At 46.6% G+C, this 23,244-nt stretch overlaps 1 long non-coding RNA gene across 1 annotated transcript; it reads right to left on the bottom strand.

Annotated features, from left to right (window-relative positions):
• Positions 1-873: 873 nt before the first annotated feature.
• Positions 874-23,153, bottom strand: LOC146809445 (uncharacterized). Its single transcript, XR_014966428.1, has 3 exons — positions 23,042-23,153; positions 4,998-5,091; positions 874-1,483 (listed from the first exon to the last, which is right to left on the bottom strand). It is a non-coding gene; the product is annotated as an uncharacterized LOC146809445 (long non-coding RNA).
• Positions 23,154-23,244: the final 91 nt, after the last annotated feature.

The raw sequence follows: 23,244 nt of genomic DNA, 5'->3' as shown, positions 1-23,244 counted from the left end.
TTTCCCACAACACTCTACCATCCTTCACTCCTTTCACCCACTCCACACTCCCCTTTTGTACCACTCCATGCCCCTTCCGTTCCTCACCATTCCCCAAACCTCCTTGCATCCTCCCGGCTCTCCTCGGCCATTTCACTCACGCCTCCAATACCCCCACCTCGTTTACTCTTCCCCCCCCCGAGGGATGGGTGTGCCCGCTAATGACTCCCCCCACCCCTCCAAAGTACCGCCACCCCCGCAGCCTGTCCTAAACTGGCACGCTGTAGCCAACCCCGAAACCTAACCCTCAACTGCAGGGCGGGTGGGTGGCCTTTGCTAAACCCTCCCGATGGTGCCGAGCGCAGGAAGAGGAAGTCGCCTTCCTCCCCTGCGCTCATATACCCACCCCCTAACTCCACCCCTTGACCCTACCTGGTCCTACCCTCGCGCGAATGACCCCGGGGGAAGACTAGTCTGCGACTCTGCTTCCCCCGGGGCCCGGCATCGCGCAATAAACAGACCACACCGTGTCTTTAGCGTAAAAGGCCATTTATTAGGACCAGGCTGCACAACATTAAACAATAACCAAACATTATCTGAATAAACTTTCCCACAACACTCTACCATCCTTCACTCCTTTCACCCACTCCACACTCCCCTTTTGTACCACTCCATGCCCCTTCCGTTCCTCACCATTCCCCAAACCTCCTTGCATCCTCCCGGCTCTCCTCGGCCATTTCACTCACGCCTCCAATACCCCCACCTCGTTCACTCTTCCCCCCGAGGGATGGGTGTGCCCGCTAATGACTCCCCCCACCCCTCCAAAGTACCGCCAACCAGGTAGCCCCCTGTAGGGCGGATACCTGCCCCACCCCCTAGGCCAGGACCCCTCACACATCCCTGCGACACCAGATTGCCTCATTCCAGAGCTTGCTGACCACATCCCTCATCTCCATCATATAGTAGGCGTTCCCCAGTCGAGACAGATGCACCCCGTCATCCCTAAATAACAGTGGTTCCTCCAGTCGTAGTCCCGGGTGACTGATCACCTTAATGTCTTTCTTCCCACAAAAAACGCGCATAGCTCTGTTCAATTTCCGTTGCGCCTTTTCAATTGCCCCATGCTTAACAGCTCCCCTCCAGATCCTCCTCGGAAACTCCGTCCAGGCAATGCAAGCCCCTGCCAGTCTGTGCTTTAGTACCTCCAAGTCTCTCTGCATCAGCTGTAAGAGCGCCAAACCCGACAGCCGAACCAAATCATTCTCCCCCAAGTGTATAATCAACAGATCCGGGCAACCCTTCTGTGGGACCATCTTCGCGAGCCAGGGCAGTAGTGCCCCCCATCGCATTCCCCCTTTACCCCACCAGTGCACTTCGTGAAGTTGTCCTCTGAGTCCCAGGATACGGCCGTACACCTGTTGCTCCGCGTATTTCGACGCCCAGTGCACAAAGGAATGCTCCACGATCCATGTGACCGTCTTGGCCCCAGGGCCTCCCACGCAACCTAAGAGAGAAACATAGGTTAGAGACGCACAAAGAAAGCCACTCCCAGCCCCATCCGACCCCCCATGCCCTGCACCCCACCCTGTCACTTCCGCACATACCGCTCACAACACCTTGACCTCCATCTCCCAATCTGCCGGATCCTATCCCAGGACCACCCCAGCCGGGCTGCCGCTGTCGCCGCCCCAATCCGAAATGAGTGAGTTCCAAAACCCGCCGGCTCCAAACCCACACGCACCAATGCCATGCGCAACACCGCCAACAACTGGCCAGCCGTCACTCGTGCCCCAGACCTGTGACAAAATATTTCCCCTACCCCAAGCTGCCTCACACTCACAAACGCCCGCCACTCAGCCACCGGGCACACACCCCCTCCCTGATTCTCATTCAGCCAAACCCACTTACCCCGGCCCAACTGGTTTGTCTTCGACCGACCGAGCCAAATTCCCAGGCGCCCCGCATCCAATCTGATTTCCTCATACCTCCGCCCCTCCCCCGCACGCGTGCCCAGCAATTCAGAAACCCGAAATGCCCCAAAAAACATCCAGACCATACACAAGCGAAAAATCCGAACCTCAAACTCATCATAACAACAGAGCGGCAACGCCGCAACCAACCGAACCAACACCTCAAACGTTATGGCCTCCCTTGGCACAGTGCCCCCCGCTCTCTCCCTACCCCAACCCCGCAACACCCTACTAACAATCACACTTTTTGTAGGGTCAAAACCAAAAAACAGACAGCAATAAAAGGACATCCCCCGCCAGCTTTCCTGAAATGGTAGCCGCCGACAACCCCTTATCCACGCAGTGCAGCACAAACTGTAACACTCCACGCTCCACCACCACTTGTTCCCCAGCCTCAGAAACCCCGCTCCAACCCATAAAGGCGACAAACTCTGCCCACGCCTGTCTGTAGGTCCACCTGGTGGTAACAGCAACATAATTCTCCACTAGGCCAACCACCCTCACTCCCCCAGGGCCCAAATGCCATCCGGCAGCCCCGTCTTGCACAGATCCGCTCCAGGTGCCAGTCGCCGGAATCGCTGCCACTGCGAACGAGACAAAGCATCCGCAATGTCATTATTCGCCCCCGGAACATGCTTGGCTCGAAAAGTCACATTCAGACGCAAACACTTCAGCATGAAACTCCTCAACAAGCGCAACACCCTCAGGTCCCTTGCCCTCTGCCGGTTGACCAACTCGACCACCGTCATGTTGTCCACATGGAACAACACCGCCCTGTTTTGAAACTCAGAACCCCACACTTCCAGCGCCACCAACAAAGGAAAGAATTCCAAAAATGCAATGCTCCTCCCCTGCTTCCTCCAGTGCTCCGGCCAGGTCTCTGCGCACCACCTCCCGTCCCAGAAAATACCAAAGCCATCCGCCCCAGCTGCATCCGAGTAAATTTGGATTTGCCAAACCGTGTTTTCCTCCACAAAGTCCAAGGAGACTCCATTGAAATCCATCAAGAACAACAACCATGTCCGCAGATCCGCCCTCACTCCCATGGAGATCCTGACCCTGTGGTGTGGAAGCACTGCCCCCGACATGGCCATGCCGAGCCGTCGGCAGAACGTCCGCCCCGCCCTGACCACCCTGCATGCAAAGTTCAAGAACCCCAGCAGCCGCTGCACCGCCCGCAGCGCAATCCGTTTCTCACCAATCGCCCACTGGAGGCACTCCTGAATTTCCACTACCTTCGCGACCGGGAGCCTCGCTGTCCATTGGATGGAATCCAGCTCAATGCCCAAGAATGTCAAAACGCAACCCGGCCCACTCGTCTTTTCGGGCGCCAACGGAACCCCAAATCCCTCCGCCAACTCCTGGAACCCTGACAGAGCCCTGCCACAGTCCCCCGAACCTGCCCTCCCAAGGAAGAGGAAATCGTCCAGATAGTGCATGACATCCCGGTGCCCACTCCGCTGCGTGAATGCCCACTGCAGGAAGGTGCTAAACATCTCGAACAAGGCGCAAGAAATCGCACACCCCATGGGCAGGACTTTGTCCACGAAGATGGCCCCTCCGAACTGCATCCCGAGGAGCGCAAAATCCGCCGGGTGTATAGGCAGCAAGCGGAAAGCCGACTTCACGTCACATTTCGCCAATTCCGCCCCCGGCCCACACACCCGCACAAGGCGGATCGCATCATCCACCGACGCATACAGCACCTGGGAATCCTCCACCGCGATGAAGTCATTCACTGACTGTCCCTCCGGCCACGATAGGTGATGAATCATGCAATACTCACCCTCCTCTTTTTTGGGCACCACCCCCAGTGGAGAAATGATCAAATCCTCCATCGGCCAGTCATAAAAGGGGCCCGCAATCCTCCCCTCCTCCACCTCCTTCAAGAGTTTGGCCGCCACCACCCCCGGCAATTCCTTCGCTGATTTGAGGTTGTCGGCCCATCTCCGTGATCTGGGACCTTGATACCCGACCCGAAAACCGTCCGTAAACCCCCACTGAATCTTCAAGGCGGCCTCCCTGTCCGGGTAAAGGGAGAGCCACGGGGCCATCGCCTCCACCTTAACCGGTGTAGGGGCCCTTCTGTCCAGTCTGCCCCCTCCCCTTGGAATTCCGCCATTGTTCGGAAGGAGTGGTGAGTGTAAGACATTGCGTAAGGGGGTGCTTCCCCCCGCACTTAGAACACTCGTGCTTGAACTTGCACGGGTACCTGGAACAATATCCCCTATTGTAACTCCAACAGGCCCCGGTATTGTAAGTGCCGGGCTTGCTAGTCTGTCCGGCCCCACCTGTGGGTGCTGTGGTCCCCCCTGCCCCAGTATGGGCGGGACGCGACTGAAAAGACCGGTACGTGACCGGTAAACCACTCGCCATGTGAGTGGATGCGGATGAGTGCGTGGACGCCATCCATTGCATCCATAATTCCTGGTCCACCTCACCCCAATGCTTCTCGGGGTGTGCACTGACCCGTGCCCTGAACTCCTCATCGTAACTCAGCCAAGCGAAAACACCCAAACTGCATCTGAGCCTTCCTGATTATATCCATATATTTCAACAATGCGATCGCCCTATCGGGATGCTTCTCGCAATATATACTCGCATAAATGAGAAAGGCCGAGGTCCAATTCTCCATATTCACCGGCACCCTTGGCCGCCTAGTCAGCTCCCACTCCTCCTCCTTGGAGCCCTCCTTGGCCTGCACCTCCCTATGCAGTAATTTAAACACGTCCACGTACTCGTGCTTCCAGATCTTACCCTTAATTTTGTCGGACAAGTGCGACCCCAACGGCATAGCCAGGCCCATGTAAGGCAGTTTTTTCGGGAGCTTACTCCCCGACGCCTCCTCCTTACCCCCATCTTTCTCTGTCTGCACCCCCGCCGACGCCACCGCCTTGCTCCCGACCGCTTTGCCCTCAACCGTGAGCCCACCCTTGGGAGCCCCCACCACTTCCCTCACGGAACCTTCTCCAACCCCAACCGACCTACAAGCCTTCTTCCTTCCACCCTTGGGACCCCCATCCCACACCGACCACCAAACCCGCTCACCTGTCAAAGTCGGATGTCGCCCACTGAGTCGTCCTCCGGAGGGGGCCGCCCGCCGCGTCTCTACCTTCTCCTTGTCCGCCGGTCTCCGGGGCACCTGTAACACACAAACATCTCTGTTGTCCTGGCCTGCGCCCGTCCCGTCACAGTCATCCCGCACCTCCCCGTCCTCAAGCTCATCACTTTCCGCCTCATAATCCAACTCCACCGCTGACTCCACACTGTCAGGCACCCACAACACCTCTCTCACCGCTCTCTTCACACCCTTGCTGCTCGCCTCGCCAGACATGCGTGACCCCTTTCCCCCCGCTGCCGCTGCCCGCTCCCGCGCTGGAGGGATGGCCGCCGCGGACCGCTCTACTGCTTCTTGACGGCGGTAAGGGGCCGTCTTGCGCCCCACCGTACTCCCCCGAACTCTGCCGACAGCCGCCGGCTCGGATCCCCCCCCCACCCCCCAGGTCGCTCGAACCTGGGTGGGCCCCGGCACCATCGGGCCTCAAAGCCGTCCTGGCCGTCCCTGCCTGCCTCCGCGGACCCCTGACAGCCCCCCCCACCCGCGACCTCGCCCTCTCTGCCCTCACTAACTCCTCTTGCTCCGCCCACCTCTCCTCTTCCGACTTGGGCGACGGGGGCCCCTCAGCCTCATCCTCCCACACCGCCCCCACCCACCGCCCGTCCTGTTTCGCCCACCGCGCATCCGCCACTTGCGCCAAAAGGCGCTGTTCCCGAAGCCTGTCCTCCCACATCCACGCGCCCCAACCCGGGAGCAGAGGGGGGGGCGGGCGCCCAAAGACCCCCCATCAGGCAGTCCACAGCCAAACTGCGCGGACCCCACCGGCTGCACAACCCCGGCGGCGGCGGCTCCTCCTGGCATGCCAATACCGCCGCCGTCACCCCCGCCGAAGCCGCCCGCGGTGCCCTCTCAAAACCCACCCACGCCTCCCCCAGCACACCGGGCCGCAAGGAGGTCCTCCCGCCCGGCCCGTCCCAGAACCAACAGCGCCCGCCTCACCTCCTCAGAGGTTGCCACACCGCCGGCTCCGTTGAACGCCATCCGCAACGTCCTGCCTGCCACTGAAACTGTGAAACACGCCGAAAACTAACCAAGGCCTAACCCTACACAACCCTCGTCACACTCCCTTTGCTAAACCCTCTCGATGGGGCCGAGCGCAGGAAGAGGAAGTCGCCTTCCTCCCCTGCGCTCATATACCCACCCCCTAACTCCACCCCTTGACCCTACCTGGTCCTACCCTCGCGCGAATGACCCCGGGGAAGACTAGTCTGCGACTCTGCTTCCCCCGGGGCCCGGCATAATCACCCATAAGGATCTCTAGGCGCTGGGGGCCGTCAGGAAGATTAAGCAAGCTATTGCCCAGAGTCACATGGTGCTGGGCTGACCTGCCGCCAGTGATCGAACCGTGATGCCCACATTCTGGAGTCAGTCGCCCTGGCCGCAGAGCCACACCTCTTCCTGGAATGGTAGTAAGTACAAAGGTCTACTACATATACTAGTGGTTAGAGTTCTATATATACAAATAGTAAATTCACACAGGATTACATCTTAACAGCAATTTGGCTTGGACAATTATATAATACACATTTACACATATATATATATATATATATATATATATATATATATATTACCTACTGGCGGTCGCCAGTAGGTAGTTATAGTTAGGACCACGTTTTCATAGGAAATCCGCAACATTCTATTTTGAATAACTTTGGCGCCGGTCGACGAATCCTCACAAATTTTTCAAAATAGGTGGGGCGCTACGCTCCGCTCCTACCCTGAAAGTCTCGGGGGGATTCGTCAAGCGGGGGCTGAGATAAAAGGGGAGTCCCAAAACGCGTTTTTCCCATGCATTTTTCCATAGGACCTTTAGACAGGGCTACAGCCCGAACGGCTGAACAGAATTACTAGAAATTTGGCAGAGAGGTAGTCCTCAGGTCAAGGAAGTGCCTTTTGTATGTTTGGTGTAAATCTGTTCAGTAGATTCTGAGAAAATAGCCTTTAAATCAATATATATATCTGAGCCAGCTTACGGTGCGCTTACGGTACGCTTACCGTACGCGTACGGTGGCGTGCGCGAGCGCGATTCTGATTGGCTCTTAGATCTTAGTAAACATTCGAATCGGCCGAAACCAGGAAGCGGCGGCCGCCATTTTCTCTCTCGCACTGAGAGTGATTTTTAAAATATAAAGCCCAAAAACATGTAAAGGGGCTGTTTAGACAGCTCCCACACACATAGCCATGTTGAGGGAGTCCCCAAAGATCCCCCAAGGCCAAAAACGGAATTTTTATTTTTTCGGTAATTTCGCCGATTACGCTTACCGTACGCGTACGGTAAAAAATTAAAAAAAAAAAAAATTATCCACACTTTCTCCTCCCCGTGTGCAATTGGTGCCCGAAGGGCACCAATTGTGCATGGCTTATTACACATGAGATAAACTAAAATATTAAAAAAAAAAATAATAAAAAAAAAAATTATCCACACTCTCTCCACCCCGTGTGCAAATGGTGCCCGAAGGGCACCATTTGTGCATGGCTTATAAAATATACGAAAAATTAAAATATTACCTTTCAAAATGAAGTGCATCATATGTCCTCCATGTGCGCACGGTGCGCGAAGCGCATCGTGCGTACATGGCCCATCTAGCGTAACGTGGGCACGCGGTGCGCGTAGCGCACCGCGTGCCCACCGTGCGTGCACGGCACTAACTGCGTAAAGTGGGCGCGCGGTGCGCGACGCGCACCGCGTGCTCACTGTGCGCGCACGGTGCGCGCACGGAACGAACTGCGTTAAGTGGGCGCGCACGCCACGAATGGCGTAAAGTAACTTAGCATTTAAAAAACCGTACAAATTCACTGAAAAAACCATAGGTTTCACACACGTTATAGTTAGGAATTAGCATTTAAAAAACCTTGCAAATTCACTGAAAAAACCATAGGTTTCACACATGTTATAGTTAGCGGAAATTTTACTGATAAAAAACCAATGAAATTCCCCCGTTATAGTTAGTGCAGGCAACTATAACTCACGCGACCGCAATCTTCTGCTGATGACATATGTGTCTTTATGAAAAAAAAATATTTGTAATATATGTATAGCTAAAAATGTATGGAAGAAGACATGGGCAAATAAGTGTCTAAATACAGTATTAGCATCAGCAGAGGATTGCGGTCGCGTGAGTTATAGTTGCCTGCACTAACTATAACGGGGGAATTTCATTGGTTTTTTATCAGTAAAATTTCCGCTAACTATAACATGTGTGAAACCTATGGTTTTTTCAGTGAATATATATATATATATTATCTATTGGCGGTCGCCAGTAGATAGTTATAGTTAGGACCGTGTTTCCATAGGAAATCTGAAAATTCTATTTTGAATAACTTTAGCGCCGGTTGACGAATCCTCGCGAAATTTTCAAAACTAATGGAGCGCTCCGCTCAGCTCCTACCCTGAAAGTCTCGGGGTGATTCGTCAAGCGGGGGCTGAGAAAAAAGGGGGGTCCCAAAACGCATTTTCCCCATGCATTTTCCCATAGGACCTTTAGTCGAAGGTACAGCCCGAACGGCTGAACAGAATTACTTGAAACTTTACAAAGAAGTAGTTCTCAGGTCAGGCATGTGCCTTTTGCATATATGGAGTCAATCTGTTCAGTATTTCCTGAGAAAATTGCAGTTAAAAGTACATAAATATCTATAGGCGCGCACCGTGCGCACACCCTAACGTGCGCAAGCGTAATTCTGATTGGTGGTTACATGTCAGTCAACGTTCGAATCGGTCGAAATCAGGAAGTGTCGTCCGCCATTTTGTTTGTTTTGGGTGCGACAGTAAAAAAGAGAGGTGGCGAACGTGAAAAGGGGGCAGGGTAGAGAGTTCCTGACCCCCTAGCCTTTGTCAGGGGGTCCCTGAAGGACCCCAAAGGGTGGAAAAAACATTTAAAAAAAAAAAAAATCGTGGGCTGCACGCACGGTGCGCGCACGGTGAAAAACCTTAAAAAAAATATATAATAATACACACATAACTTAGCATTTAAAAAACCGTACAAATTCACTTAAAAAACCATAGGTTTCACACACGTTATAGTTAGGAATTAGCATTTAAAAAACCTTGCAAATTCACTTAAAAAACCATAGGTTTCACACATGTTATAGTTAGGTGGACATTTCACTCGTAAAAAACCAATGAAATTCCCCCTCTATCACAAGGATGATGTCATGAGTGATGCCACTGACCATGTCATGAGTGATGTAATATGTGACGTCATGAGCAGTGGATTGCGGGCGCGCGAGTTATAGTTATCTGAACTAACTATAACGGGGGAATTTCAATGGTTTTTTACGAGTGAAATGTCCAGCTAACTATAACATGTGTGAAACCTATGGTTTTTTAAGTGAATATATATATATATTCACTTAAAAAACCATAGGTTTCACACAAACTTATATATATATATATATATATATATATTCACTTAAAAAACCATAGGTTTCACACATGTTATAGTTAGCTGGACATTTCACTCGTAAAAAACCATTGAAATTCCCCCGTTATAGTTAGTTCAGATAACTATAACTCGCGCGCCCGCAATCCACTGCTCATGACGTCACATATTACATCACTCATGACGTCACATATTACATCACTCATGACATGGTCAGTGGCATCACTCATGACATCACTGATGACATCATCCTTGTGATAGAGTGGCGGTCGCGCGAGTTATAGTTATCTGAACTAACTATAACGGGGAATTTCATTGGTTTTTTACGAGTGAAATGTCCACCTAACTATAACATGTGTGAAACCTATGGTTTTGTAAGTGAATTTGCAAGGTTTTTTAAATGCTAATTCCTAACTATAACATGTGTGAAACCTATGGTTTTTTAAGTGAATTTGTAAAGTTTTTTTAAATGCTAAGTTATGTATGTTTTATTATATTTTTTATATATTTATTTTACAATAAGCTACCTATGTATATAGTTATAGATTGACTGTATCCTGTAATATGGAATGGCTCGTTTAAAATGTTTTGTTTTTTTTCAGGTTTTTCACCGTGCGCGCACGGTGCGCGCACCCCGCGATTTTTTGAAAAAAAAAATGGTTTTTTCACCCTTCGGGGTCCTTCAGGGACCCCCTGACAAAGGCTAGGGGGTCAGGAACTCTCTACCCTGCCCCCTTTTCACGTTCTTCACCTTTCTTTTTCACTGTCACACACAAAACACACAAAATGGCGGCCGACACTTCCTGATTTCGACCGATTCGAATGTTGACTGACATGTAACCACCAATCAGAATTACGCTCGCGCACGGTGCGCGCACTGAGCACGCACGGTGCGCGCTTATAGATATTTATGTGCTTTTAAATGCAATTTTCTCAGGAACTACTGAACAGATTGACACCATATATGCAAAAGGCACATGCCTGACCTGAGGACTACCTCTTTGCCAAATTTCAAGTAATTCTGTTCAGCCGTTCGGGCTGTACCTGCGACTAAAGGTCCTGTGGGAAAATGCATGGGGAAAACACGTTTTGGGACCCCCCTTTTTTCTCAGCCCCCGCTTGACGAATCACCCCGAGACTTTCAGGGTAGGAGCTGAGCGGAGCGCCCCATTAATTTTGAAAATTTCGCGAGGATTCGTCAACCGGCGCCAAAGTTATTCAAAATAGAATTTTCAGATTTCCTATGGAAACACGGTCCTAACTATAACTATCTACTGGCGACCGCCAGTAGATAATATATATATATATATATATATATATATACATATCCCATGTTTGCAGTCTCCAAAAAATCCGTGTCCACGGAAAGCAGAAACCACGCAGATCCAAAGTCAGGCACAATAGTTGTTAGTTTATTTTAAAGCCGAGTCTTCACAAATATCTGACGCGTTTCGGGCATCCGCCCTTGCTCACAGACAATCAGTTAAATAAAATGAGCCCATTTTATACAACAAGACTTTCAATTGGCTGCATTTTTTTCACCGTTTTTTTGCACCATGTGACATTTAGAAAGTGAAGACACACTACTCCAACCTCGAAAGTCTGTTTTCCAAACAATACATTTAGGACCACATTGAATATGCTGTGCAATTGAATAACAGGTTAAAATCCAAACAAACTCAGGATCATTATTTAGTGTAAAATACATAAAACTCCATATTCATTGATTCAATGATATCCAAACTAGATTGACCGTGCAAATTACGCAATAAAGTGCAAATATTTTAGATTAAAATTCAATATATATACAAATATTGTGCAAATTACGCAATAATGTAAACACAAAAAATTGTGCAAGTAATGCAAAAATTGTCAATGATACAATATGTTTTTTGGATACAGGTACCAAATCATGGAGATAAAAATACAAAAAATATCTAAACGCATATAATGCAATTAGCATAATCAAAATGATGACCATATTGTATTGTTAAGCACCTGAGAGTTGAGATATGAAAAGATGTTATAAAGCATCGCAAGTGAATTCACTATTATTCATTGTATGGTCCAAACAGACATGTCAAAGAGTCTATGTCTAATAAATGAAGTGAAAAAACGCAGTTATATATTCCTAAATCATGTAATTAAACACATTAGGAAAAATAACATTGTGAGTGTAAAAAGGAAATGGGATCAAAACTGGAAATTCATGATATATATGCGCGGAAGCAAGCAGGGCAATACACTCCATAAAAATCTATCCTTATACAAAACAAAATATAGAGTTAAAGAAATACATGTAGATCCTCAGTTGCATTAAGCCCATTGGGGAATCTGCTATCTAGTTTTAAAATGTATTCAGATTCTAATCTTCTAAGCATTTTGTCACGGTCACCCCCTCTCTTGATTTTAGGAACTGAGGCAATTACAAAATAATTAAGGCATTGTAGATTGTTATTGTGACAAGCCTTAAAATGCCTCGCCACCGGATACGCTGCATCATTGTTTACAATGGCACGTAAATGCTGAAGAATCCTAACATGTACTGGTTGCCGGGTACTCCCGACATATCTAAGATCACAGGTACAAGTTAGTACATAGATAGCGAATTCGGTTTTACATGTAAACGATCCACGTATGTTAAATGGGTCTGGGCTAAAAGGTGTGCAATATTGGTTGGTATTTTTGCCAAATTTGCATGCTCTACATGTAGAGCAGCGCTTAAATCCCGGCCGGGATTTCAACCACTCTTCTTGTTTTCTGAGCTCGGGAAACTCATGGCAAACTTGGGTCCTTAAAGAGGGCCCCCTCATATATGTAATTATTGGCCCATCCGATAACCTGGGTTTTAAGACCAAATCAGTTTTTAATATCGGCCATCGTTCTTGAACAATGGACCTGATTTGTCTCGCCTGTTTACTATAGGCTATGATGAGCCTGGGGGTCTGGTTACTATTTGTAGAGTCATTATCATCAATGGAATTTGGTGTTGTTAATAATAATGACTCACGGGTTCTAGCTTCCATTTTAAGAACTGCATCCCTCAAAATGGACTCCATATATATATATATATATATATATATATATATATATATATATATATATATATATATATATATATATATATATATATATATATATATATATATATATACACACACACATTTAAGGCAGTCCAGCAAAATATATATATATATATATATATATATATATATATATATATATACACACACATTTAAGGCAGTCCAGCAAAAAGAGAAAAATGATCAAGGGTCATCAGGAGGAGTCGTGAGGGGAAAAAGGAATGGAACAAAGGTCAGACAAGATGGCGGGTCCGGGTCATTGGTATAGAAGGGGACAATCTCCCAAAAAAAATGGTGGGATGCACAAAAGTCACCAAAGTCAAGAATCCAGAAGAAGAACACAGAGGGCAGGATTCCATTGAGTAGAGTCAGAGAGGGGACGCAGCATAGGAAAGGATACCCTGGCGAGGGACTGGTTGTTTGAGATGGCCCGGAGTTATCGCGAGGCATTATGTCCTCTGCAGGTGCCATTTTGAAGTCAGGCAGCGCAGATTCCAGTTTGACTCAGAGTTCGGGGAAGTTGGTATATAAACATTGCCGCCGCCCCCAGATAGCCGTTTCAATGCTTTATATGCAGTAGGCCTTGAGTAACTTTACGCGGTTTCTGAACTAAAACTCGGCCTCCTACTTAATCACTTTATCCTTTTGATCTATGCATACTTAGCAACTTTTTAAAACTAACATGAGGGAGGTTTTGGAAAAATATATCAGGGAACTTCATTTTCCCCCATGGCATACATTAAAGCAAATGGAATTTTAGGCAGAAGACAGCTAAAATAAAAACAGTTTTGTCTTCAAAAATCAAATCGGGGGCACCTCCCCCGAATCTGGTATTTTGGCATGTTTTCCTATGTACCTTGACAAGATTTTCCATACTACGACTTTTACTTTCAACACTATCGCGTTGAGGCAAGATGGCTGCCAGGTGAGGAGCTCCGACCTGGAGCTCCCGGGCTGGGGTTTTGCCTTTTGGCTTTTGCCCCTGGACATTGCCCGCCTGAGACTCACCTTGCCGAGAGATCGTGTCCTGTGGATTCCCAGACTCCCAGACTCCCAGTTCTGTTTATTGGTGACACCGATCACCGGGCTTGCCGATCGTCCTGAGAATGCCGAGAATCGACGATGCCTGAGGCTGCCTGGCCGCGTCTCCCCGTCCGATAACGAGACAACAGTGCAGCCGATGCTGCACTTCAGTGAATCTGACAGGACCTTAGATCGTCTTCGGTGTCCCTATGCTGTGAAGCATCTTCAAGATCTGTCGAGCTTCGGTTGGGCAAAGTAGTGATCGAGTGAAGCTGCTCCAGTGGGGAGGGCAAAATCCCTCCCTCCGTCACAGACCAAAGATCTCACAAACACACACTATCCATACATTCGCTGGTGGAGCCCATAACACCATCATTCACTTACCATCAATCTGTGTTTCTTAAGAGGCGATTATCCTCCAAACACTGGCATGAAAGGAAATACCACTTTTTACCCCAATGAGTGACAAATCTACACAACCTTCTGATACTCATTAGGCCCTGAACTTCACCTTTAGTATTCCTCTCATAAATCGGGATGGATCAGTTAGTTGCAGGTTTAGGTTGATTTCCAATTCTCTAATTAACCTTTTCATTAACACATTTTCAATGAATAAACAACCCAACTCATTTCTGTAGTTATTCAATTCAATCTTTATCTAATTAATGCAAATTAAATTATTCATTTAATCAAGTCGCCATTCATATTTACCTATTCTGGCTAATTGTCGTCCTCTTTGTCAAATCTGGCAGTCTTGCAAATCTATGCCCATCAATTTTAGTAAATTCACTTCATCAGGAGTTAGGGCATTAATTCAGTCCGTCGAAGATTCAGGGAAACAGCTGTCCTGCAGTGTCACCGTCCTCTCCGTCAGCATAACGTCAGGAAATCGAGAAAGGCCAGAAACGAACCCGCACCAACCTCTCTATTCTACCATAATTTATAGTAAAAATCATTGACAAATTGTAACAAAAACGGATCTTCAGTTCCTCTGATTGGTTAATCGAAATCGTCTGACAGGGTTCACACCAAATAATGTCTCTGATGTCATTAATCTTGCTTGTTCCGGCTCTTAGAAGCACATTATTGTTCTTTCTGAAAAGCTGGCTTGCTTCCCAGGATAACCTTGATGGGTACGGTCTGGTTAGGGTCATGACGAGGCCACTGTAGCTGGCGTTAGCGCAGGCGCACTTCATCAAAGCCTCATACAGCTTCGACAGTCGGGTTAGGTACCAGAGGCAGCCATTTTGTGGCAGGCCCAAATGGTCAACTTAAGCAAAAGAAACACAAAACGTAATTAATACATAGAAATGACTAAATAAATGTTATTCCCTCACTAATACCCATATGTGTGTGTATTTTTCTAGCAATAAGCAACACTCAAGCGGTTTTATACTTACAAAATAAAGCACAAATCACAAATACATCACAAAAGCGACATATATCATGCAATATTCTAATTGTCTATCATTAGTATGCGTACATATTTTAGTTTACAATTTAATAAAGTCATGCAAAGCAACCCCACGTGTATTTCAGTCATTAATAAGGTTGATTAATAATTTCCACTTCAATCCATTAGTTCGATTATAATTAATTAATTAATCTAATTAATAAACATGCAAAATGGGGAGGGTATACAAACTTTTTGCATTACCCGCTCCAGCAATCCCCCCTTTGGTGATTTTATCACCATACCACCCAAAAATGTTGTTCTGTCTTTACGGAATCTTTAAAATGTTTTCTTGCCCTTAATCATAATTCAGTTTCACCTACGTCTTCTCTTTTTGCTGATTCATACATACTCTCCTTCCACTCCTCCAATTCTATCTCCTCAATTTCTCTTTCTTGTTTCTTCTCTTTTCTTTTTAATTTTTCGCTTTTTACTCTTTTCTTGTTTTTATTATTTTTACAACAAATACAGCCTAATCTTATCACTAATATTATGCAAATGGCACATGTTAATGGAAACAATATTTTGCCTACAAATTTACTACCAAGCTTTACTAAGAAATTTTTAATAGCAGCTATTTTCTTTCCAATCTTTTCCCAAACACCTTCAACCTCCAGAGGTACAATTTCATCATGCAATTCAGTAATAGTCCTAATATAAATCTTCAGATCTTTGCTTTCGTCAGGAATGTAAGTACAACAATGTTGAACTTTCAGCATTCCACAGACTCCACCCTCTTTTGCCAATAATATATCAAGGGCAAGTCGATTTTGCATTACCATAGCACGCATGGCAACCATTTCAGTGTCTACCAATACGAATCCTCCAGCGGTGCTTGTTGACAAGCGATCCACTACTGTTGAAAGTCTTCTAATTTTGTTTGCATTCAGAGATATTCCCACTGCTGGTATCAATGCTCCAAAAATGTCACCTACAATTTCTGCCCACGATTCTCTCTTACTACGCACTAAATGATTACTTAAACTATGTACACCATCTTCTCCTCTATCCATATGAAATTTTTTCGGAAAGACCAGGCCTACGTAACATGTGCCATACCAATGGTCTGGCAAACGATAATATGCCCTGTTCCCACAAATAAAATATAATCCAGGAAAGACTGGATCTTTTCCGCCTTTAAATCCCCATCCACCCATGATTCGATATGTATCATGGAACTCACTATTACCTAGAAAATAATTATCATACACTTTTCCTTTGAATGCAAAATTTCCCTTTCTGAGGCCAATCTAAAGCTATAGTTGGACTAGCTTCTCCTTTCAAGTGTTTCTATCTTTCTACATCCCAGACTGTTTTCTCCACTTTCCCTTCTGCTGCCTTTCTTTGCATTTTCAGTCTCCTCTCTTCAACCATGTCTAAGAATGTCCTTTCCTCTTTCTTCAAACTGCACATCAAATTGTTTCTAAAAATATATTCTAATGTTAGTTCTTTAGTTTCTAAGAAAAATTCACCTAATACCCTAGCAGGTTTTACTTTGTTTAGTTTATTAAAAGAAGGTACTTGCGCAAAAATGTTATCAACATCTGAATAATAATATTCTAATTTCCCTGTCTGATAAAATAAACTAGCTATTACACTACATGTTATTCCATACGTTGCTGGAAGGTGATGATAAGTCACTCCTTCAGAAACAGATGCAGGTAACTGCATGCATACGTAGCAGTCCCGTACGTCCATTGTCTTTACATATTCATACAATAATTTTGAAAACACATTATTAGAAAAATCTGTTATTGACCTGTCTTTATGCAAATAATTGTTATCTATTCTAGTTGGAACTACCTTTGGACTCTTCTCTATATTAGTTTTGTTCTCCTTATGTCCTTCTAATGTATCTATAGTGACCTTAAAAGAAATAACAAGAGCAAGGATGCTCCATAAAAGCATTAATAATCCTGCACAACAACAACACATTTTACCCCATCTTTTCATGAATGTACATCTACCTTTGCTACTATCTATGTTAGCCATCTTTGTTAAAATGGACCGTGTCTTTTGACTTAGCCTCTTTCATTTCACAACTAGTTTTCTAACTTAAGGCTCTGACACCTATTTGGTTCTACCAGTATCTATCTTTTGACTTGATTTCTTGTTTTCTTCATCAACAGCTTTCTTGATTTATTCAGTTTGGCATCTCATCATTCTTCACTTTCCTCTCATCATCCAAATACAGAATTTCTTGAATTTCCGTTTCTTCTTCTCCAATGTCAGACAAGAGAACTCTCAGAATTTCCGATTCTACTTCTTCTTCAACCACTTTCAGTACAGCCTCCTCTGGATTTCCTTGACTATCTGCCTCTTCTCCCTTTTCAGGGAGAGCCACGTACGTCCATTCCGGTGACTTATACTTCTGGCTAGGTTTCCTTGTTCTTTTATTCTCTTTATTCTCAGTCATTTCATCTTCTTTGGACTTTTCTTGACTTGTTACTTCATTCACCTGTTCAGCGCTTGGTGAATTCACTCGTGTCAATCGATACCTCAATTTCCTTATTTTATTGGGCCAAACGTCATATTTTGCAACTCTTTTTATTTTACTTCCTTTGTCGTTCTTTTCATTCCTCCAAGCTCTCTTTCTTAGAACTCGACCTTCAGGTATTTCATTTTCACTCTCTTCAGACTCTGTCTCAACTTGCTTTGTCTTTTCAATAATTTCTTCTTCCACCACTTGTTTTGTTTTCCCTACTTCTGTCCCTCCTCGGATCTCCGACACGCAATCTTCCTGCTGGCTACTTGTCCCTTCACCTAACTGGAATTTTGCAGTTCCCTACACCTCCTCGGGGTCTTCCGCAGAAATCTGTCCCTTTCTCTCTGTACCTGTCCCTTGTTCACTTAACTTTGTTATTTCCGGTGGAATTTCTCTCAGTCTCTCATCTGGAACTTCCCTTTCACGAATTTCTTTTATCGTTTCTTCAGTGCTTTTCCCTCTTTTCTTTCTGTGTTCTTTTCTAGAACCCTGTGCTTCTTGTTCGTTTCCGGAATCGCTGGATTCAGAAATCTGCAATCTTCTTCTCAGAGAGCTACTTCTGGGGACCAAAGCTAGACTTGCTTCTGTTTCCCCCCTTTCAGAGTTTTCTCGTGTCTTCGACTCTTCGTCATCTGACTCAGTACTTGATTCTGATTCATCAAAACATTATTTTCCTGTGCTGTCCACTGGATTCGGAATTCTCAATGTGTGACTTGCATGGATCCAGTTTTTCAGTCCAGCACACTTCACAGCTGTTGTCGTGGTCAGAATGACTTGTCTTGGTTTTCCCCGCTATGGAACCAAACAATTTCTTCTTCTGTGGACCTTTATCCTTACCCAGTCACCTGGGCTCAGATCATGGGCTGGCTTCTTTTCAAGGGTGGTGCCATCCGCTCCAACCTGATGAAACACAGAATAAACTGCGTCAGCCAGGCCTTTATAGTATTCCAACACCATGTCATCAGTTATAGTCATCAGCCTGTTGACTGGTATAAACACGTGTCTCATTGCTCGTCCCATAATTATTTCATGAGGACTCAATCCTGTAGTTCTGTCTGGAATTGATCTAATAGTCATGAGTACCACAGGCAAGACATCAGGCCATTTCATACCTGTGGCCAAACACATTTTCCCTATTCTATTTTTGATAGTACCATTCATCTGTTCGACCACACCAGAAGCTTCTGGTCGGTAGGCACAATGTAGTTTTTGTTGTACATTCAATGGTTCACAAATTAATCCTACATTATCATTATGGAAATGTCCTCCTCGGTCTAATTCAATTGTCACTGGGAACCCGAACCTAGGGATGAACTCTCTCAGCAGTAGCTTGGCTACTGTCATCCCATCATTTCTCCTTGTTGGGAATGCTTCCACCCACCTAGAGAATAGGCAGACCACAACCAAAACATACCTCAGTCTGTTACAGGGAGGCATTTCAATGAAATCTACTTGCATTCTGGTGAAAGGCCCTCCTTCTCGACCTATTGTTCCCAGACTCACTACTGTCTTCCTCCCACGATTGTATTGCTGACATATCAGGCATCTTTGACAAATAATTTCTGCTACAAGTCTGAATTTTGCATTGTACCAGGACCTGATCATGGCATCTCTCCCTATATGTCCCTGGCCATGATACATCCGTGCCATGGTAGACATCATGCTATCAGGCATAACTGGTCTTCCCTCTCGATAGACCCACACATGATCCTTTCCCTTGGGGCACATCCTGCTTTTACCCACTGTCTCATTTCCGCATCTCCTGCCTCTTCTTGCAACTGTCTTACCTCTTCCCAAGTTCCTACAAAGTTAGTAAACATCAATGAGCAAGAAGACATTTCTTTTTCCTTAGCCCGATTGACCGAATTCTGATTACGTGCACAATACTGTGCCATGTCATTGGCGTATCGATTTCCTGTGGCGATATTATCACCACCTTGACTATGAGCAGCACATTTTACAACAGCCAATTGTCTAGGCAGCTGTATCGCCTCAAGCAATTTTCCAACCACTTCAGCATTCTTAATAGGAGTTCCACTCAAGGTCAGGAAACCTCTTTGTAGCCATAATTGGCCAAAGTCGTGGACCACTCCAAAGCCATACTGGCTGTCGGTTATCACAGTCATTCTCACACTCTTCCCAATCTTGCATGCTCTACAGTGGCGGCTGGTGGCATTTGAAAGTGGTGAGGCGTAAACGTTTGCGATGAGTGCCTTGTGGTTAACGAGCAAGCCCAACCGGCATAATAAGGGGGGGCGGGGTCCTCCTCTCCCTAGAGAATATTTGGAAAAAAGAATGGACAAAGGGTGCATTTTCAATCAAATTTGAGAAAGCAAGAAGGTTTTCACACTCCCTATGACTTCAGTCAGTCACGCAACATTGATGACATTACCTCCATTCTGAAAATTGCGCCAGCACCTCCACTATCTCCTCTGCATCCCTAAAAACCCTCTGATCGGTATGAGATAAACCAGGGCAGACAGCATCTCTTCTGCATCTCTTCTGCAAAGGCATCTATAACAAACACTATACTCAACTTCCTTCGAACCCCAGCAGTTTTTAATGTATTACTTATACTTCCTTACACTATATTATAATTCATCTTAGCCTGTGCCTATCATGCCAAATACCTATAGTGTCAAAGACCAGAAAAGCAGGGAACTAAAAACCCAGGACCACTTCATTATATTGGAAAACAATTATATAGTGTTTTAGTGCAAGCACACATCTATATGGGGCTTCTCCAGTGCTTGATATGGGACACTGTGTGTGGGAAAAGATCACTGAGAACAACAAAGGACTGAAGTTTGCAGGCCAGGCTGTGGCTGATTCTACCCCAGCCCTCACACCCGTTCACACCTAGAGGTGGCCACAGATGTCCGAGAAATAAATGAATCCAAAGAGACACACACACACATCTCTGCCTTTACAAACATACATTTGATTCCACCAACTCATGCTTTGCTGCCCTCCCTGCCCAGGGTCACGGGTCTCATCAGCCACTTCCAATTCACCAATCCTCACCACGCTACCTCCCACTTCTATCAGCCTTGCTCCTCTTTACACTGAAAAGGCGACCATAGGCACCCTAGCAAAATTATTTGCAGCGCTTTATCAGTCTGCCGAGCCTTGTCACGCCACCGTCTATTTTTGACCATAGCTGTTGGGAAGTTCTAGAAGCGTTTACTGCTACTTCCAAAAGAATTGCACGCAGTTGCACTCAATCACGTTTTACAAATCTTTTCACATTTGTGATATAAAAGATTTATATGAACTTTTCTAACACAAATCTGAAAAGATTTGTAAAGCGTGCACTTCTTTTGGTAGTAGCCGTAAACGATTCTAGATCTCGAACTGAGTGTCACCCGATATCTTGCCACTAGGAAGGAAGGCTAGGATAGTGCAAAACAGTCTGTAACTAATTCGAACAAACTTAGTGCTGGCCCAGTATCCCGTTTGCAGGCATCGACGCGTCCTGAGAGTGACCCTGGAAGACGTTGCTTTTGAAAGAGGGACGCCATGCCAGACAGCGATAAAAGGAATCTGGGCTGGGAGGGGTTCTAACGGTGATCACAACGGGCCCATCTCATAAAATGTTTCAATGCACACCTATTGGCAGAGGAATTGAACAGAGGACCGCCTTGCAAAAAGCGCACCCCGCTTCTCTTTTCCTCTCCGTTCTCGCATTACCCAAGCCTGCCTATTGTTCTGTTGGCACCTACTAGGTTGATTGGTGTTTTATAAAAAGGAGATACACATAAATGCAGTACACTAGAGTATGCCAGCCTACTTCCGTGGGAAGATGCCTGTACAGTGCAAGTTGGGTGAATCGTAGTTGCAGAAGTGATGTGTATTGTCATGGAACGTGAATAAAGGGAAGGCGGATGTCAACTTGCAGAACTTCTTGTGCCAAAATAAGTATCTAAATCCAAATTGACTTTTATAGATAAAAGATAGCAATGCTACTGTAAGAGGAACAAAAGAGCAGGAAAATAAATAGACATAGTAACGCTAGATATGGTATCAAAATTGATAACCTGCATCTTGCTGTCAGACCGTAGCTGCCTCCGTTATCTCTGTAGAGTATGTCTTTTACTGCTGCATGGTGTCATTACTAGCCACACCAGAACGTCCACTACTATCAAAACACGTCAAACACTCAACACCGACCAGCAACTAGGGCGAAAGTGGTCTTTGATTGTTGAACATTTATGAGAGATGTTGTTACTTGGATGACGAACTCTAATTTTGAGTGACCCACCCTTTTGATTGTGAAGATATTTTAAGTTTTAACACAGAATCATTAAACTTAGAACTGCACAATGGTTTTCTACTGTCACTGCACTACTGTACTTCTTGAAGTCCTGCGCGTTTGCAAGGACACAGCTGCAGCAAGCTCCGAAGCGCTGCAAAAAAACCTGTTGTCACTCTACAAAATCTCTGCAACAGCAGCACGTCAGGACACCTGGTCTCCCGCCACCACCGCACTTAAACCAGACCACACTTAAACCAGACCAGGCTCCCGGGGAGCCACATGCGGAAAACACCCAGACAGGGTGGAAAAATAGCCCCGGGTGCGAGGTGCGAGCTGCAGCGCCACACAAAAGCTGTATTTTCCAGGCTCGGCTGGACCGACGGAATTGTTGCTTATGTCAAAAGCAAGTCATTCCTACACCCCCGCTTAACGACTGTCTATTGTGCATTCAGTGCTTTACATGCACACTGAGCTTTGTCCATGTAGCGCTGTGCAGGCACTCTTAGCCTATTGATGTAGCGCTGTCCATGCACCCTGAGTTCTATCATAGCGCTGTACATGCACTCTGAGCTTTATGGTCTGGATGTATATGCACTCTGAGCTTTATAGATGTAGTGCTGTACATGCACTCTGAGCTTTATCTGTATAGCGCTATGCATGTCCTCTGAGCTCTATCATTATATCGCTGTACCCGCGCTCTCCGCTGCGTTACTAATGTGTTGCACGAGTTTTAGATGCATGCGCGTTGCGCTGTATTAATATTATTTATTATAATATATTTTTGCAAATGTAGCTGTGCGTGCTGGGTGCTGTGAGTGTTAATAAAGTGCAGCTCATGCTGTATTGACACATTTATACACATCCACACCGTGATGCATTTGAAATGTGATCTGCATGCCCCTTCGTTGTATTCACATGTCGCGGTGCAGTTTACCCTGTTTCCAGACGCCGCTCACACCCATCCATGCCCGGGCACCGGGCACCCTCTCCCTCTCCCTCCCCTGGGTCTCACGCGGACACGCAGCTGGTTCCCTCGGGTCTTCGGCTGCAGTGCGCGCCCGGATCTCCTCTCTGCGGGTCCCTGTCCTCCGTATCTCACCAGAGCGACCCCTGGTAGAGAGTGAGAGTCCTCCGCCGCTGCCGGCTCGGAGCTCAACTTCTCACCGGCTGCTCCCCGGCATCGCGTGAGCAGTCGCGGCCGGCATGACGGGTGGGGGGGAATGGGGTTATCGTGGGGGGAAATGGGGGGGGAGGCGGGAGAGGTTTAATTAAAAAAAAAATAATATAACTTACCGTCCGACTCCCGCGCCACCGCTTCTTCTGGATGCTTCGACTCCCGCCGTCCTGCGTTTTAGAATTCCAGAAGCTCTTGTCATCAGGAAAGGCAGCCTCCCTTCCTCTCCTCCTCCAATCACAATAGGTGAGGCGCAGCGGAGAGCGCCCCACAGGCGGGCCATTTTCTCCACATAGCTCAAAACGGAGAGTGGGCAGTCCTG

This window comes from Triturus cristatus, chromosome 7 (genome assembly GCF_964204655.1).
Source record: "Triturus cristatus chromosome 7, aTriCri1.1, whole genome shotgun sequence".
In the NCBI taxonomy this organism is placed as follows: domain Eukaryota; kingdom Metazoa; phylum Chordata; class Amphibia; order Caudata; family Salamandridae; genus Triturus; species Triturus cristatus.
The sequence above is the reverse complement of the archived record's forward strand: the minus strand, read 5'-3'. Positions and strand labels throughout refer to the sequence as shown.